Genomic DNA, 18133 nt, shown 5'->3' with positions numbered 1-18133 from the left:
CACAGGTACCAACACTCGGAGGGAAAACCACCCACCACACACCCTTCCTTGTCCCAGGAGCAGAAGCACCCCCTGCTTCCACCCCGTCTCATGTGACGTATCTATGGCGATCTCAGGGATCCCTCAGTACAACATTGGCATGGAGCAAAATGAGAGGGCTGGGGGCATGACTCAGCCAAGGAACACTTGCCCAGTGTGGGCAACAGCTTGACGTCAATCCCCAGGATTGACAGAGAATGGTTCCTCCTCCAGGGGGCAGGAGACAGAGATGCCCTGAGGCTGAGAGGTTCCCTGGGGCTCCAGGCATGGGCACTGCCTCCTGCCATAGCCTGAGGCTTGGCTTGCTGGGTGAGTGTCACAGAGCCCCCTGTCTTTGGCCCTCACCCAAGGCTTCCTACGGTATCAGCTGGTAATACAGAACGGAGAAACCACCAGGGACAGGAGGGCCATAGCACACATCGTCCCTACAACATATTCAGACAGTACATGTGATAGCCAGGCGTATTAGCAGCGAAGCAGGACAACTTGGAGTCTGAGGTCAACAGTCAATCAATCGATCAATATAAGCAAAAGGGCCCAGGTATCAGCAGCCTATGTGGGAAATGATCATACATGTCCCCCAAACAAGTGGGTTCTCCAAAACACTGGGCAGAGGGGGGTATTGTCCCAAACATGCATTTAAGTCAGAAACTGAATCAGTTCCTCAAATTTCAGAACCTGTTGGAAGATGCCAGAGGCAGATAAGTAGGTCCTGACCACAGGTGCCTGGGAGGAGCCTGGCTTATTGGGTACAACCCACGTTCCCTAAGGATGTCACTCCAGCCACTTACCATCATGTGAGGGTCCATCCAGAGACATGTCACATGGTTAAGATGTGGACAAGGTGAGGCAGGAGGTTTCAGGGGACCTTGTCTTCAGTGTGTCCTTCAAATGGGCCTGGGAATTGGCTGGGCAGTGCATTTGGACTTGAGTCTCAGAGCTTTCTCTGAACATCATCAAATCTCAAGGTAGAAGAAACAGAGAGGGAAGAGGAAGGTCCTGGTGAGACCCCCCCCATATCTTAGTAAGTTTTTCCCACAAATGAACAAAAACACCTTTACATTGGGTAGGACCAGGGCACTTCCAACTCCCTCCGTCCCCACCACATACAGCCACTCTATACCTCCCTTCTTGTTTCATGGCCGAAATGCCTTTAAGAGGTTGGCTGGCTTTGTTTGTTTATCTGTTGTGAAATGTTATTTTAAGGTGTGTTACTTTTGTTGATGTTGCATTTGTTTAACTCTGTGAAGCTGTGTTACTATGACTGTCTAGAACACTTGACGGTCTAATAAAGAACTGAGTGGCCAGTAGCGAGGCAGGAAAAAGGATGGGCAGGGCTGGAAGGCAGAGAAAAGAAACAGAAGGAGAGATCTGGGAAAGGGAAGAAAAAGCAAGAGAGGAAGGAGAGGCCTTCAGGGGCCAGTCTTCCAGCTACACAGCCAGACACAGAGTAAGGAGAAAAGAAAAGGTATACAGGACTAGAGAAAGATAAAAGGCCAAAGGCCAAAGATAGATGGAATAATTTAAGAAAAGCTGGAAAGAAACAAGCCAAGCTAAGGCCAGGCATTTATAAGTAATAACAAGACTCCATGTGAATTTATTTGGGAGCTGGGTGGTGGGCCCCCAAATAGTAAAGAGCCAAAAGAGCAAAACCAAACAACAATATTTATCAGATTTAAGACCACCCCTAGGGTATCTTCTAAATGTAGGCACAGTAAATACAGTGTACACGGAACCCTTCTGTGATGCCGTCCTTTGTGTCCTATGGGTCCTGGAGGACCCTCCAGGACTTCAGGGATCTTTGTTCCTACCTCTGCTATTGGAGGGTGTGTGGCAGACAGTGGCCAGGAAGGGAGGGGATGGAGGGGAAGGGGTGGTCACAGAGAAGGTTGACATCTTGGATCCTACAGCTTTGGGGCAGCTGTCAGAGCACCATCTACAGCTGGGCTGTGGAGGCTGTGTGTGGCCCCTGAGAACCCAAACCGCATGTGCCCCAGGAGGCTGCTGCAAGCTGGGTGTTTGCAAGTCCATAGTAGAGACTGGATGCCACAAGGGCTTACAAGGTGTCACGTTCACTGTCCCCCACACAATGTCACAGGCCCCAAAATAAATCGCTGTGTCATTTTCTTATTTATTTCAAGCACAGTCTATTTATGGAATAAATGTTAGAAAAGATCAATAACTGAAGAGTCAAAAAGAAAATCACCTGAGGTCAGCAACTCCAGACCTCACCAGCTTCTCACTCTTAACCTTTGACCCTTTCTTTAATGTACATTATGTGTATTTAGATAAAACAAGGTGACATGGATAATCTTGCAATCACACACAAAAAAAAAACTGGTTTTGTCATGTTTTCTAAGCATGCATCGGACGATTTACCAATGAATTTATATTGATTATCCACTGAGTTCCAGAAAGTGTCATAGATGCTGGGAGAACAGCAGTACGCAGTCCCAAAGGCTGGCAGCACCCTCATCCCCGACGGCTGACACTGTTGTTAACCTTGTGCACAGACCCTGTGCTAGTCCACTGTAAAGTCAGCTTTACCCCGTTTCTACATCTGGGCAGAAAGGTTGTTCTCAGCATGTCCTGTTGCCGGGACCGTCTTTCCAAGATGCTGTGATGGACCAGGGTGGAGCCCTGCGTGTGCAGCTCTGGATCTGAGGTCTCTCTGCTTCTCGTCAGAGTAAGATCACGTCTTTGGGACCACCCTGCTGTCCATGTGTGCATCCCAAGACAGAGCCACACCCCTCGAAGGAATACAAGAGAGGCCTGTTCTTTTTGCTTCAGATACATTTGCACCGCACAGGTTTGAAACCCTTTAGAACCTCCCCACCGCCAGAACAAGGGAGATGCCCATCGACAGGAGCAGGTGGACCTGCAGCAGGAAGCTATGGGCAGTCCAGGGCTGCTAGCCACCTGCAGTGCGCCTCTGAGTTTATCCTTCCAGACTCTGGGTATGCATCTGTAAAATGGAAGCACACTGTGGTGAGGAAAGCTATGCCTGCTGGTACTTGCCTGTGCCCCTGCCAATGGGCCATGATTATACCTCAGAAGGGTTCTAAGAGTCGGGTATCTGGAGCCCCACTAGAGAAACTGAGGCTAGGAATCACCCTCCAGGGAGAAGCCCCAGTGACCTGCACCTTCTCTAGCTCCACCTCTTTTCACCAAGTCCCCAGTCCATGAGCCCTAATTAGAAAGCACTCCCACACACCTCCAATCACAGCAGCTAAGAATGGGCTTCTAAAGAGCCAGGGAGGTGGCAGCATTGGAGACTCTGTCCAGACACAGGTGACCAAGTCCTCTGGGCATGGAGGAGCTAACAAGGAGGCAGACTAGGCCTTGGCTCCCCTGTGACACGTGGAAAATATGTCTATCGGGGGCCAAGCAATGAGGCAGGCAGGGCCTCTGAACCCAGTCAGGGTTTATGACAGCCACCTCTCTGCTCCGACAACCCCAGGGAGACAGCATCGTCCCATCTCACAAATGGAACACCCGAGCACCCAGCCCCAGCCACCTCCGTGGCCACCCTGTGAGTCCCATGGCTGATGTAACAAACCACCAATAGTTTAGGGGGTTAAAACATCACAAGTGGGGCCATGGGTAAAATCCTTGCTGCACAAGCATGGGGTTTTACCTGACTTTTACCCCAGGCACCCATATAAAAGCTGGAGCTACGGCATACACCTGGAACCCAAGTGCCGGGGTTGGAGTGGAGACAGGTGGATCCTGGAGCTGGCTGGACCGCCATTCAAGCCAGTTCAGTGAGCTCCAGGCTCACTGAGAGCCCACGTCTCAAAAAAATAAGATGGAAAGCAATTGAGAAGACATCTGAAGTCAAGCTCTGGCCTCCATACACATGCACACACTTGTACACATGTACACTTGTGTATACACACACACACACACACACACACACACACACACACACGAGCACACAGTTACAGAGTTCTAGAGTGGACCTGTAGTGAGCAGGGGGGAGGGGGCAGTGTTTCTCTTGGCATCTAGAAGCCCATTCTTTGCTGCTGTGGTTTGGAGGTGGTACGGAGGTCCCTCCAGTTTCTCACGTGATGGCACCTTGGTCCTTAGCGTAGTGGTAAAGAGGTGGGACTAGTGTAGTGTGCAGGTCACGGGGGGGGGGGGGGGAGCGTCTCCTCTAGAAGGGATAAAGGCAGTTAATTCTGACAAGAGGGTTTAGGGGGCAATCCTGGCTGCTTGCCACACTCTAGTTTCCTGTCTGGCTGTGTGATCTCTCTCTCTCTCTCTCTCTCTCTCTCTCTCTCTCTCTCTCTCTCTCTCTCTCTCTCTCTCTCCTCCCCCCCCCACCCCCCGCCTCCTCATGTAGTCCAGTCTCATGGGTAACTCACATGCAGCCAAGAATGATCTTGAACTTCTGATCCTTGATGCTGGGGTCACGGATGCACACCACCACACCAGGGTCACGGATGCACACCACCACACCAGGGTCACGGATGCACACCACCACACCAGGGTCACGGATGCACACCACCACACTGGAGTCACAGATGCACACCACCACACTGGAGTCACAGATGCGCACCACCACACCGGGGTCACGGATGCACACCACCACACCGGAGTCACAGATGCATACCACCACACTGGAGTTACAGATGCACACCACCACACCGGGGTCACAGATGCGCACCACCACACCGGGGTCACAGATGTGCACCACCACACCGGGGTCATGGATGCGCACCACCACACTGGGGTCACGGATGCACACCACCACACCCAGGTCACACAGTGCTGGAGACTGCACCTGGGACACGTGCGCGTGCGCACACACACACACACACACACACACACACACACACACACACGCAGCCTCAGAAGTTACTTCATTGTAACAGAAGGCAGACTGCTGTCCCCGGCTCCTGGAAGCACCACCTGCAACCACTATTTCTGCGCATCGCCTCTGCGTGGGGCGCCCAGGCCCCTCTCTGAAGTCCACCCTGGTTGTTCTTGGTTTCCTCCCTGTCTCAGGATCCGTGACTTCGGCGTTATCTGCCAGGTCAGGTAACTTCAATCCCTCAGCACTTGGGACATGGCTCCTGAGGAGGCCACAGAGCTTTGCCATCCACAAGACACCTCAAAAGACCAGATTCAACACAAGACTCTGTTTTTCTCAACCTCAGCCTCCCAGGCCTTTACAGGTACCCATGGATAAAACACCAAACAAACTACCTTGGTGCAAGTTTATCCCCAGTTCTTCATGGGGACACAGTCACACGACTTTATTCTGCTGGGAACTTGAATGGACTGGAACAGCCTGTGTTTCCACAGCAACCCTGAACATCAAAACCAAAGAAACCCTCAGCGGACAGGGAGCAGGCTGTGAGACTTCTCCCTTCGCATCTTGGATACAGTCAGGGTAAATGGCTTCATTGCCCTTCCGGACCTCGGTTTACCAATCTGCAGAATGGGGGTAGAAACCTTAACCTTCCCATAACGCAGGCTCTGCTGGCGGGTACACTAGCACCCAGTGCCCTCCCCCAGTGCCCAGCTCTGTGACTATAGAGGCACTTCCTAGGCTGGACAGATGGGGCCTCAGCCTGCTCGCACTAGAGCCAATTTCCCCGGCTCATTGTCCCAAACCAAATTAGGGGCTCACAGACTATGCCACTCAGCCTTAATTGGGACTCACAGATGCCCCGCCCGGCACTGCCTTTCTTCCCTGTCCCCCTGTCCCCAGCCAGGCCATGCCTTGGGGGAGCCAGAGGCAGCCTGGGCTCTGCCACCTGGGCCCTCACAGACGACGCCTCAGTGTAAGCAATTAGGGCCAGGCCGGGACTGCTGGTAATAGGGAGGTGCTGGGCAGCTGGGCCCGCATCGATCCCAGCCTCTGGTGACCCTAGGGAACAGAGACAGCCAACAGGCAGGCAGATGGTGGTCTCCAGGGCCCAGCCCCACCCCCCCATCCCCCCCCATCCCCACCCCGCGGTGCCGAACAGTCACTCATGGACACAGGCCAGGAAGGAAGGAGGCCCCTGCTCCTGGAGGCCCCGTGTGAGCCTGCGAGCCGGGTGGGAGTGTTTGGTCCTCACCAAACACTGTATTCAGGACTGAGCCCCCCTTAGGGGCCTCGCCCTCCAAGCACCTGAAGCCCCGTGGTCTGTTCTGCCCACGTCTGGCCTCTGGGGTCAGAGGTGGAGCAGCTTCCCCTAAAGAGCGCGTGCCTAGGACTCCCTGTGCCCCGCCTCATGGAAGGTTGTAAGGGCTGGTGGGTATGGCATGGCTGCCGGCAGCCGCAGGGTGGCCATCTGGGGGTCTAAGGAGGCCTGAGGCGAGGGAAGGACCCACCATCCGTGGTGTCTAAGCCCACCTGCCCCACCCAGGGGCAGGGATGGGGCTTTGCAAACAGGAAGCCGGAGCCTCCGCTCTGAGGCGGGGTCCCCGGAAACTGCAGCCCTGTGGGGTTCTGAGGCATGCGGGGGGCGGGACAGGTGTCTGAACTACACGTAGAATGTGCCGTGGGTCTGTGTCTGAGTGGGGACACTTCCACCTGACTGAAAGGAATGGTGCATACGAGCATGTGCATGCGTGTGCATCTGTGCCCGAGTGTGTTCATAGTGTGTCCATGTGGAGTGGATGTGCCTGTGGAAGTGTACATGTGGAGTGGAGGGTATTGAGTGTGGTCACACGTGTGTTGCCTGTATGAGTGTATGTGTGCAGTGAGTGTGGGTGTACATACAGATTATGGGTGTGTGTATATTTGAGTGTGCATACAGAATATGCACATGTGGGAGTATACACGTGTGTGTGCACTATGTGTGTATAATGATATACATACAGAGTGTGCAGTGTGTGTGCATGTGGTGTGTTGTCTATATGTGGGTGTACACAAGAGTGTGCATGTGTAGGTGTGCAGGTATGCACAGTGTGTGTATGTCTGTGTGTGCATGTTTATACTGTCTTCTGAATGTAGTGTGCACGTACGAGGGTGTACATAGAGAGTGTAGGATATGTGTGCATGTGGTGTGGGGGGTGTACATGTATGTGCATGTGGGTATACATACAGAATGTGCATGTGTGTGCACACATGTGTGTGCATGTGTGTGTGGGTGCACATACTGAGTGTGGAGCATGTGCATATTTTGTCTGCTGCCTGTGAGTGTGCATTAAGTGAGGGCAGACCAAACTGGGGGGGAGATGTTCTGAGGAGAGGGAAGGCTGAGGGACTGTCGGGCTTTGGGCCTCATTTCTGTGTCTGTTGCCAAGCATGGAAATGTGCGTGGAGCCTGCTGATGCCAAGCTTGGGAGGCTGCAGGGCTGGATGTAAACATTAGTTAGTCACCCTCTCTGGTCCCATCTTCTCTGCTTACAGCACAGCCACAAATAGCCTGACCTTCAGTCGCCCCTCCCCCACATCCTGAGCCAGGACTCACCAGCCCCGTTCCGAGGAGGGGACAAGGACTTGAGGACTTGTCCAGCTGCAGCTCACCAGGTGGGACCCTCCCCTGTCCAACACACACGCACGGTTGTGCTGGCCCACAGGGAGGGAGCAAACTTGCCCACCTTCCCACCATCTGTGTCTCTAAGCAAACGGTGCCTCAGTTTCCCTACCTACAAAACGGAGGGAAGACTAAGAAACTGATTGCCTCCTACCTCGGTCTCCCACCCGGGAACGGCTGTGTGTCCAGGAGCGGTGTGGGGACTTTGCTGACTGGCACAAGTACCCACGCATGCCACCTGTCGTCACCCTCTTGTCTCATACGTGGCACCCCTGCGCTACCCCCTCCAGTCATTCCTCAGGAGACTTGGTGTGCCCACTGTGTACAAGAGGACACAGGTCCAGAGGGGAAGCCCCGCCCACCCCCAGCTGGTCTATGCCATGTGCCTGGGGTCCTGCACATAATGCTCCCTCCATCTGCCTCTAAAGGGCAGTGGCTGGGGATAGAGAAAGGAGAGGGCCAAGCCCCCTGCAGCCCTGCCAGGCCACAGGGCTGGGGAGAAGGCTCCTGTCCAGCCACCCAGCACAGGCTGGCTAATTGCTGCCGTGAGGCCACTGCCCTGGACCGTGACACGGGCCCCTGACAGATGTGATTTATGAAGGCCCTCGGCAAAGCGGAACCCACTCAATGGCCTATTACCTCACTTAGCAGACACCTTGTCACCGCCCGAGAGCCGGGTGTTAAAAATACAAGCCAGGCGGCCACTGGACGTGTGCAAGTCTCCACCTGCTGTGGTCCAGATCACGGCCCAGGGCTGCTGCTCTCCCGCCCAGCTGGGCTCTGAAGATGCCCAGGCCCTCACAGATGTCATCAGCCTGGGTTCCAGTAGCAGAGGGTGAGAACAGACACGAGGCTTCGAAGTCTGACCATCCTAACCGTGGTCGGCATCCCTGTGGAGACCATGCAGCTGAGGCCTATCCGGTGGACCAGAACCAGGTTCCCAACCCCAGAGCCCTGCTGGCCTCATCTTACCTCTGTTGCTGTGAAGCTACAAGATGCTCCGAGGACCACTGACCAAAAACTCTCTTCCTGGAGCTCCACAGGTCTGTCCCTCCCTCTCACAGGGGCCCAGGGACCCCCAGAGTCGCCCTCTATAATCCAGGCTGCAGCTCCTGAGGCTGGCAGACCCCAACCGCCAGGGGCTTCTGTCCTGTGCCATGGACCTCAAAGGCCCAATGCAAACCAAAATCACAAAGCCCTCGACCAAAAGCGGCAAAACATCACATCGCCAGGGTTCTGGAAGCATGTCCAGTGCTGGACTTCCACACAGCCTTGGGAAAGACCTGTTGGCACGTCTCCTTCAGGGCCCAAGCACGTGTGTGTATCTGTGTGTTCACGCCTGTGTGCCTGTCTGTGAATCCACAAAGGTTTTCAAACAGTTAAGATTCAAAGGGGCTGACCCCTTAGGGGAGGCTTGCCAGCCAATAGTTTCCATCTCCATACTACTACCTACCTTGGGCCCTGTGTCCTGGCTGGGCTTTCTGGGAGGAGCAGGAGGGCTATGCCTACAGGTCCATGGACACCAGGCTGGGCAGCCTTGACCCTGAGCATGGAGGCCAGCAGGCCCCCTCACACCTCCGTTCGTCACTCACTGACAGGGCCACAATAGTATCCGTAGCTGGCTGTGCTCCAGGGAGCTCATAGTCCTCTGGGCAAGGCAGGAGGTGGCAGAAGCTGTGGGGACCCAGAGGAGGCCACTGACCCACCCTCCGACTTTGGCAGGCCTCCCAAAGATGACTCATCAGTGGGGATCCAAAAAAGGGGGTGGCAGCCGGACAGGACGGGAGTGTCCGACCAAGCTCAGGCCTGGGCTGGGAGAAGCCAGGTCACCTGGCCTGCGGGATGTCTGGCTTCTCTGCCACCCGCACCTCCTATGATTCTGCCAGGCCTCGGTGGACACCTCGCCCTGACTTCACACATGCGTGCACACCTAGCCTTAGAGCTCTGAGGTCTTTCCCTCAGGAGCCAGGGAACAACTCACCTCAGGCTCCTCCTCCCCACGCACACCCTCTTGTCGGCAGCCATATCCTATGACCAAATCCCAGCTCCAAGAAAGGGCTGAGCAAATGTGTGTTCGCTGGCTGTGAGTGAAGACAGGAAGACCTGCCCATTTGCAAAGAGTAAGCTGAGGGCTTTGGCCCCTGACGGACGCAGGCAGGGTGACCGACCCTCGATGCGGGACTGCGATGAACCCTAACACCATGGGTCTCTGTGGACCACAGAGAGAAGCCTGAATCCACCCCACCTCTGCCCCTCCCTCGGCCTCTCCGAGGAACTCATCTATACAGTGGGATCTCCGGAAGGGTTAAATGCTGAAGTGCCGTGAGGAGGTGTTCTTAGCAGGCTCTGTTAGCCTAGTCCTGGGGATATTTCCTCTCTACTCCTCGGAGGTCAGAGGGGACCCTACCATCATCACCATCGCCACACAGGGAGCTGGTCAGGGAGAAGGAGAAGGTTGTCACCTATGTCCAAGTCATTTCCCATCATCCTTTGCCCTGAGGGAATCTGCTGGAGCTCAGGATGCTTGCAGGAGCCATGAGACAGACTCGGGACCCTTTTCCCACCCCTCCACCTCACCTCAGGACCCTGGTTGCTTCATCCCCTCCCTGAGCTGGGTGGCAGATGGGTGGCTTTGCCCCAGGGGTGCAGTGTAGCCTAAGTCTAGAGAGAGTTGCTGCACAACAGAGCCTGTGGCCCTGGCTGAAGAGTCAGCCTTCAAAGTCTGCAGAATTCCATCAGGGCCCTGACCCTGAACTCTCCATTGCTCACCCACCTCTATGGAGCCCCTGCCTGGGTCCCCTCGCAACAGCAGAGCCCAGAATCTACATTAAAAAGAAGGCTCAGCTGAGGTTGTTCAGCCAGATCAGACATTCATTCAACAAACATTCCCAGCTTATTTAGAGGCATGAGAAGCAGAAACGACATCAAGTGACCACCATCTCCTAGGGCCCACACTTCAAGTGCATTAGGTTAGGATATAGAGCCCTGGAGTGGGAGTGGGGGGATAATTGGGGACACTCACAGCCAAAGCAGTGATGCCCAGATAAGGAGGAGGAGGAAGAGTGGACTCCACAGAAGGGAGGAAAGGAGGAGCCATATGTGCAGAAATCAGGAGGCAGGAAATCCCAGTAACAGTACTGCAACCGACTCAGAGTACAGACAGGTGTAGCACAGGGGCCTCACACGCCAAGCCGGCAGCTGTGTTGGCACAGTCATGCAGGTGCTTGGCTGACCCATCAACTGGTCATTCGGCAGATCCTGGTGTTTTATGGGTATGGGCCCCAAGGAAGGCAAGAATCAAAACAGCTGAGCCTCTGGAATGGACCACGGTGGGCTAAGCAGAACCAGGGATCCTGCCTCTGCCCCAGTCAGAATAAAAGAAAGCCCAGGGTTCTCCACTGTCCATCTGTCTGTCTACTCCCATCCACCCATCCATCCACCCATCCATCCATCCATCCATCCACCCACCCATCCATCTATCCACCTACTCATCATCCATCCATCCATCCACCCACCCATCCATCTACCCATCCATCCATCCATCTACCCATCTACCCATCCATCCATCTATCCATCCATCCATCCACCCATCATCCATCCATCCATCTACCCATCCATCCATCCATCCATCCATCCACCTACCTACCCACCCATCTACACACCCATCCACATAGTCACACATCCATCCATCCACCCATCCAGCTTACATCTCTGTCCATCCATCCATCCTTCCATCTACCCATTCATCCATCCACTCATCCATCCATCAGTCCATCCATCTATCCATCCAGCTCACACATCCATTCATCCATCTATCCAAGTCACACCCACCTTCATAACACAAACAAATACCTCAGCCCAGCCCCCAAGTTCACAGACCAAAGTGGAATAAATCGGTGCAGGTGGGTGTGAGGGTAAGGGAAGTCGCCCTTGTCCAAGCCAATGGCAGAAGCCCCCAGAGCTTTGTGACTTCTGACTCAAGCCCCAGACCCAGCTTAGGCCAAGCTGGGCTGGGAGAAACATCCACTTTACCGCCATCTTTAGAACTTTGCACAGAGCTCCCAAGGAGCTGACCAAGTCAGGTGGGTGTTGGGGACAGAGCACAGCTGATCTCAACTCTATTTTAGCTTCTGGTGTGTCCCTGGAAGGCCTGGGCTGGGGAGGCTGGGGTTTTATGAGAGGGATTTGCGAGGCTATTTTCAGTAAGGATGGAGGATCAGTGTTACCTCGCCAGTCCAGCAGGCATAGAGGCTCAGAAACCTAATCCCGGCCACCACCCACCTGGGAGCTGAGCTGAACTGGCATCGGGTTCCTGAACAGTTCACAAGCAGGGCTCCGACTGACAAGGCCAGGGCCTGGCCCCATCCCACAGACAAGGACACTGAGGCTTGGAAAGGCGGAGGCTGGCATCGCAACCCAGCTCCTCCCCAGGTCCCAGGACAATAAGCTATTTCTGCTCCCAGGCCTAGCCAGTGCTTCGCCTAGCCACCATTAATCAGAGATGGCGATACATCACACTGCCGACAGGCGGGATGGTAGGCGCCTGTGCGTGCCAGGCTCCATTCCAAGCACGGGGCATATTTCACCATCCACCTGTTTTCACCCCCGAGACCACCCGGAGATCAGGGCTGTGCCCATTGGATAGAGGAGATTCAGTCATCACAGCCCTGGGAACCAGAAGATTGGCAGACTGGGGACATTCCCTGGCCCTCCAAGCCCCACCTGCCATAATGCTGCACCTCATGGCCGTGATCTAAGGAGTGACAAGACCCAAGGCATCCTCAGTTCACGCTGAGATAGAAGGCAATCCGGGCCCAATGAACTATGAAGTGGGGCCATAAATAAAAGTCTGGATTCGAATCCCACCCTGTCTTGGCTTGGCTACAACCTCCTGTGAGGTCACTGGCCTTTCTGAGCTTCAAGTTCCCCTTCTGAGACTTAGGGGTCCTTCTCCCCCCCACATGTGCACCCCAACAAAAAATGATCCTATCTGTGGTCAGATGAGGAATCTGGGGCCCAGAGGGACCAGTGGCAGAGAGGATGAATGAGCACTTAGAAACCGTGTCTCCAACCAAATGGCAGTTAAGAGGCAGGGGACTGGGTCTCCGCCTCCCAGACAGCCCTTCTTGGGAGCAGAAGAACCCCAGGGTGTAACCAGCCTCCTGTGACCAGCTGGACAGCCTTGAGCTGATGACCAGATCTCTCTGAACTGTCTTTTCTCAGTCTCAGAATGGGGACCGTCCTGGCAGGGGTGTGGAAAGCCAACAGAGGGCACCTGTAGAGTCAAGGAGGCTGCAGGCAGTTCTGGTGACAACAGGGGACCAGCCAGACCCTGCCAATGTGGGGGTCCAAGTGGGGTCCCCAGGACGTGAGCACAGGAAGGTGCAGGACTGCCTTGGAAGGCCAGTAGGAACAGGACTCCCGAGCCCACACTGGAAATAAAGGAGCTGAGTGAAGGAGCCGGTGCAGCTGCAGCCCATGTGGAAAAGGAGGCTCTTCCCATGCGCGCAGGCTTGCACTCCATGCGCGCAGGCTTGCAGGAGTGCGTGAGTGTTTTCTCTGCCCTTTCCCCATTAATCTGTTTGCTGTGCCCTGTTCCCGCCCTCCTACCTCCTGGGCCTGTTCATCCCGGGCTCGCTCCCTCTCCTGAGGGCTCCACGGGTCATTAAAACCGAAACAAGCCCGGCTCTGATGGTTAAACCAGATGCCAGGCGCGTCCTGCCGGCCCCTCTCGGGGTCAGACCGTGGGGGGCCTCGGTTCCCAAGGGGGACGGGCCAGACGAGGGGAAACCCAACCCGAGACACATGGAGATCATTTGCCAGAAGAATGGGATCCGTGACCAACTCCAGCGGAGGGCAAGGAGGGAGAGAGGGGGTAAGGGCAGCGGGGCCAGGCCAAACTGGGCGCCACCCTGTGCTGAGGCTGGCTCGGCCCACTGCAGGCTTCTCCCCTCCCCCAGCTCACCAAGCCTGGCCAGGCCTCCAGACCCTGAGGGCTCCCGTGTCCTCTCCAGTGTGCCAAGGACTGAAAGAAAGCATTTGCAGCCTCTGACCCCATGCAGGACACGGCCCTCAACAGACAGCTGATACACAGAAGATGAAATCCAAGGCTCAGAGAGGTTGTGTGACTTTCCAAAGGACACACAGCAAATCAGCAAAGGCATCAACCAGGGATTTCCCAGAAGGCTCTGCGCAGCTTGTTCCCTAGGAAGGGACAGAGTCAACTGGTCACCATTTGCCAACCTAGTCACGCCATACCTTCTCGCCCCTTAAGGCGGATCTCCTGACCATGGCTGGCCTCCATTTGCTTCTCTGTTACTTTAACAACAGTTGTTTTCCACACAACTCAGGCCCCATTTGCTCACCTACCCAAGCTGGATGGTTCTTCTGATACATTATATCATTTTTTAAATCTTGGCAAATTATAAATATAAAATTTTCCATTTGAGTTTCCCCGCCCCCACAGCCTGACCATCCAGCCATCAGCTCCAAGTGTCCCCACACCGGTCCCCTGTCTCCAAAGTGCCAGGCAGTCATTGTTCCCTCTGTGGCTCCTTCGGGCCCCACGTTCTGTCCACAAACCCACCACAGGTGGGTTCCAGGTCACGGCTATCTTTCCAATGTTGTGACCAATGTGGTAAAGCCACGGCTGCTTACACTTGCTCACCCCTTCGGAGGGAAGCCATGAGGTCACATGATAAATCTATACTCAGCGTCTTTACCGTCCCTGAACCCTGGCTCAGCCTGGATGAGGGGTGGGGAGCACCCCCCATCATCTCTTGCTTGGACTACTGCAGGAGACACCCCACTACACACTGCCTCTGCCTCAGCTCTTCTACAGGCTTGCCACGGCCAGCAAGGCCATCTTCAAATTCCTCTCCAGCTCCAATGTGACCCCTGCCTAGACCCACATTGCTCTCCGAAGAGAATTCACAGGCACCGTACTCACAGTGGAATTCCTAATGTCCCCTCTGAGGCCGCGCGTGCGGCTGCCTCTGTCCACACCACAGCCGTCCCGTATATGCTGTCTGCTGACTCAACTGTCCCTGTGGGTGCCTTGGAGCTGGGCACTGTGTCCAATGTATGTCTCCCAGGGTCCTGAGTACAAGAAGTCCTCTGTAAGTAAACGTCCTTTGTTAATAAAGAAACTGAAACTCTCGAAGAACTAGCCTGTCTGAGGATACAAAGGGACCGGAAATGGGTCTGTCTGCAGAAACCTATCAGCAAGGTGCCCAACAGGTGCTCAGTACACCCGGGGCATCCCGACTTCCTTGGACTCAGCCCAAACCCTGCCTCTAACTTGCTGTGTGACCTCTGTCGAGACTGTTGCCCTCTCTGGGCCTTGATCACCATGATCTGAAAAAAGCATCTTCGCCAGTGTCTGCTTAGTGGAATTTGATGGTTAGCTGCCCCATCTCCTCCCCCCCCCCCCCCCGTCTCCCCCCTTTCTCAGATCCCTTGTCTCAGCTGGCCCCTCCTGCCTGCAGGTAATTAGATGGACACAGTGGGGGTCGCAGGCAGGGGAAGCCACCACTGGCAGCTCCTTCCCCTGAAAGGGGCCCCTCAGCCCCTCCGGCCCAGCTCCATATCAGGAACAAAGGCCTTGTGGACATTCAAAGCAAAGCTCTGGGCTGGAGGCCAGAGTGGGCGGCCACAGAGATGGCCACGGGGCTCGTGGCGGGACGGCCGGTGACTGGAAGCTGTCCCTATCCATCAGTCAGCGGTGACAGCTCCTGGGGCCTTGCAGCCCCCCTATGGTCCAGCCAGCTGACCCTCCTCCTTCCCTGCCTGGTGGCCCCAACCAGTGACCTGAATAGCAGATCCTCCCCGAGCGGTGACGAGCAGGCCTCTGGTCCCGGCTTCTGTTCCTCTCCGGCTGCATCCCAAACACCGAGAGAAATGAGACAGCCACAACGGCCACCCTCCCCATGCCGGAGAGCTGAGTCCAGGAGTCCGGGAGGTGGAAGCTTGGTCTGCTGATGACTCGCTGGGTGACCCTGGGCACGCTTCAGTTCCTGCCCCGACACACGCACACACGCACACACGCACACACACACGCACACACGCGCACACACACGCACGCGCACGCACGCACACGCACACACACGCACGCACGCACACACACACGTACACACACGCACGCACACGCGCGCGCGCACACACACGCACACACTCCAAGCCTTTGTGGATCAGGTGATGCTGGTGTAATTGGTGCACCTCGGAGATGAACTCAGGGGAGTGCTGGTTTCAACCTGCCTCTGCTCACTTTTGCTGTGTTTCCCAGACAAGTTACCAAACGTCTCTGAGCTATGTATGTGCTCCTCCTAGCCCGTAAAAGCAGCGCCGGCCTTTCTTTGTGAGACCAAGATAGGGTCAGATGTGAGAAAAGCATTCTGGGCAGAGGGAACAGCTGGAGTGAGCGCTCAGAGACAGGACCACACTGAGAGCATTATCTCAGGCATGCATGCAGTGGAAGTCACCCTGCCTATAGCGGAGCAGTGAGGCAAAGGGACAGTGGCCGTGAGCCTGAGCTCTTGCTCCGGTTCTTGGCCTCTCTGGTCTCCAGGCCAGAGACTGAGACAGGAGAGCAATACCAAGATATGTCTCTTAGAGGGAAAGAAGGCCTGCGCTGTGAACCTGGAGTGCTTCTGAGTGAAGGAGGAAGGCCCGGACCTGCTTGTCACCATCCTCACCGTGGGCCATGTGGAGCCGTTTGGCAGATGTTACTGGCTTCCTGTCAGCAGGTGCTTTTCTTTGGGAAGCACAGAAGCCAGGGGCGTCAACTGGTCCAGGAGTTCCTACAGCCTGGGTGGTAAAGGGAAAAGGCCCGGCTACACACCCGTCACCGGGAAGATGCCCCAATGCGTAGTGACACATCCGTGCTGCGGAATAGCCCGTCGCCATGACCGTGTATCAACTGGAGCATCACGTATCAACAAGGATCAGGCTCAAAATAAGACTCGGAGCCAAAAACATGCCCACAGGACATGTCCGTGGGAGGGGCATGCCTACAGAACACGCTGAAACAGGTCTAGCCACGCCCCATTTCCTGAGCACATGCGCGGAGGAGATGGCGATTTGGGAAGGGCGGAACCAAGGCAGAACGGGTAGGGCGGCCTAGTGGCTGCCAGCACCATTGCTCACCTTCCGTTTATTCCTATTGTGGTCCTCGCATGCCCAGCGCTGCCCCGTGCTCGCCCCATGCTCGCCCCTTGTGGCTCATCTGCCTTTGCTGGGAGACCAGTCCCGAGGTTAAGTGTGGGGTTTTGTCTGTAGCTCTGTGTCAGCTCCTTGGGGCCTGGGATGTAGTAGGTTCTCACAAAGCTGTGCTGATAGCCCTGGAGGGAGGACGAGGAGGAAAGATCCCCAAGACCGAGGGGCCAGCAGTGCGAAGTGTCCACAGGCCTCGGTAACAGCGAAGGTTGAGACTGAGGTAGAGGGTCACGGGCTCCCACTCTCGGCCTCTGTGTCTCCACCACCCTGGCCAGGTCTCCTGGACTCCACAGGCCCACTCTGTGGAGCAGGAAGGAACCCTGTGTCCCCGGGGAAGGTGGAAGGTCTGAGCACGGCCACCCAGGCACAGGAGGCACCTGGCTGCTGTCAAAACCAGTTTCTCCCTCTGCGTCAGAGAACCCAGAGAGACGGGGGTGAGGAGAGACCGGGCCTGGCACAGCGGTGCCTCTTGCCCACCGTGGCCTCACCAGTGCCGCATGCCTCTGGCAGTGACACTCACTGTATCCCAGCTCTGTGTCGCCTATCACCTCCCAGGCCGCTCTGAGCCCTCCTCCTAGGGCCCATACCCTGCTGCCTGAGTCCTCTTCTGTGCCCACCGTCACCCACATGGTCCCCCACCGACCCCAGGCCCCACTGCTCCAGCTGTGCCCTCCATCCAGGGCCTCCACCACGGGTTTTGAACATGCTGTCCTCCTCTATCATGACACTTCCTCTCCTCCTCCAACTCAATCATCAATCTTGGGTATCCCTTTTTAATATCACTCCTCCGATGGTCTTATAATCAATCGCTCCTACAGCCTTCCTGAATGCCCAGCATGGGCCCCCAGAAGACCTGAGCTCCAAGAGAACAGGAGCCTATGTTGCTCGGGTAGGTTCAGTCCCTGTGAATGAACAACCAAGAGTGTGAATGAATAAATGAATGGGCCAGTGTGTGAACAAACCAGTGAATTTATATCTGACCAAATGAATGGATAGGTGAGGAGGTGAATGAATGAATGAGTAATTGAACTGGCTAGTGGGTGAATAAATGAATGAATGCATGAGTGAATGAGTTAATGAATGAGTAAATGAACTAGCTCATGGATGAATGAATGAATGGATGGATGAGTGAGTGAATGACTGAATTAATGGATTTGTGAATGACTAAAGGTACAAATTAGTGAATGAATGAGCAAATGATGACTGAGCACTTGGATGAATGAGTGAGTGAGTGAGTGAGTGAGTGAATGAATGGGCAGATGAGGTAATAAATCAATGGATGAATGAGTGAACAGGCCACATGTGGCTCTTCTAGGTCAATCCAAACATCCTTTAGGAATCTGGTCTCTAGAGAGTACTGCCCTGGGTGGCTACAGCCTCCCTGGAGTGGGCTGGAAGAGGTG

Source organism: Peromyscus eremicus, chromosome 23 (assembly GCF_949786415.1).
Source record: "Peromyscus eremicus chromosome 23, PerEre_H2_v1, whole genome shotgun sequence".
Taxonomy (NCBI): domain Eukaryota; kingdom Metazoa; phylum Chordata; class Mammalia; order Rodentia; family Cricetidae; genus Peromyscus; species Peromyscus eremicus.
Note: the sequence above shows the minus strand (reverse complement) of the source record.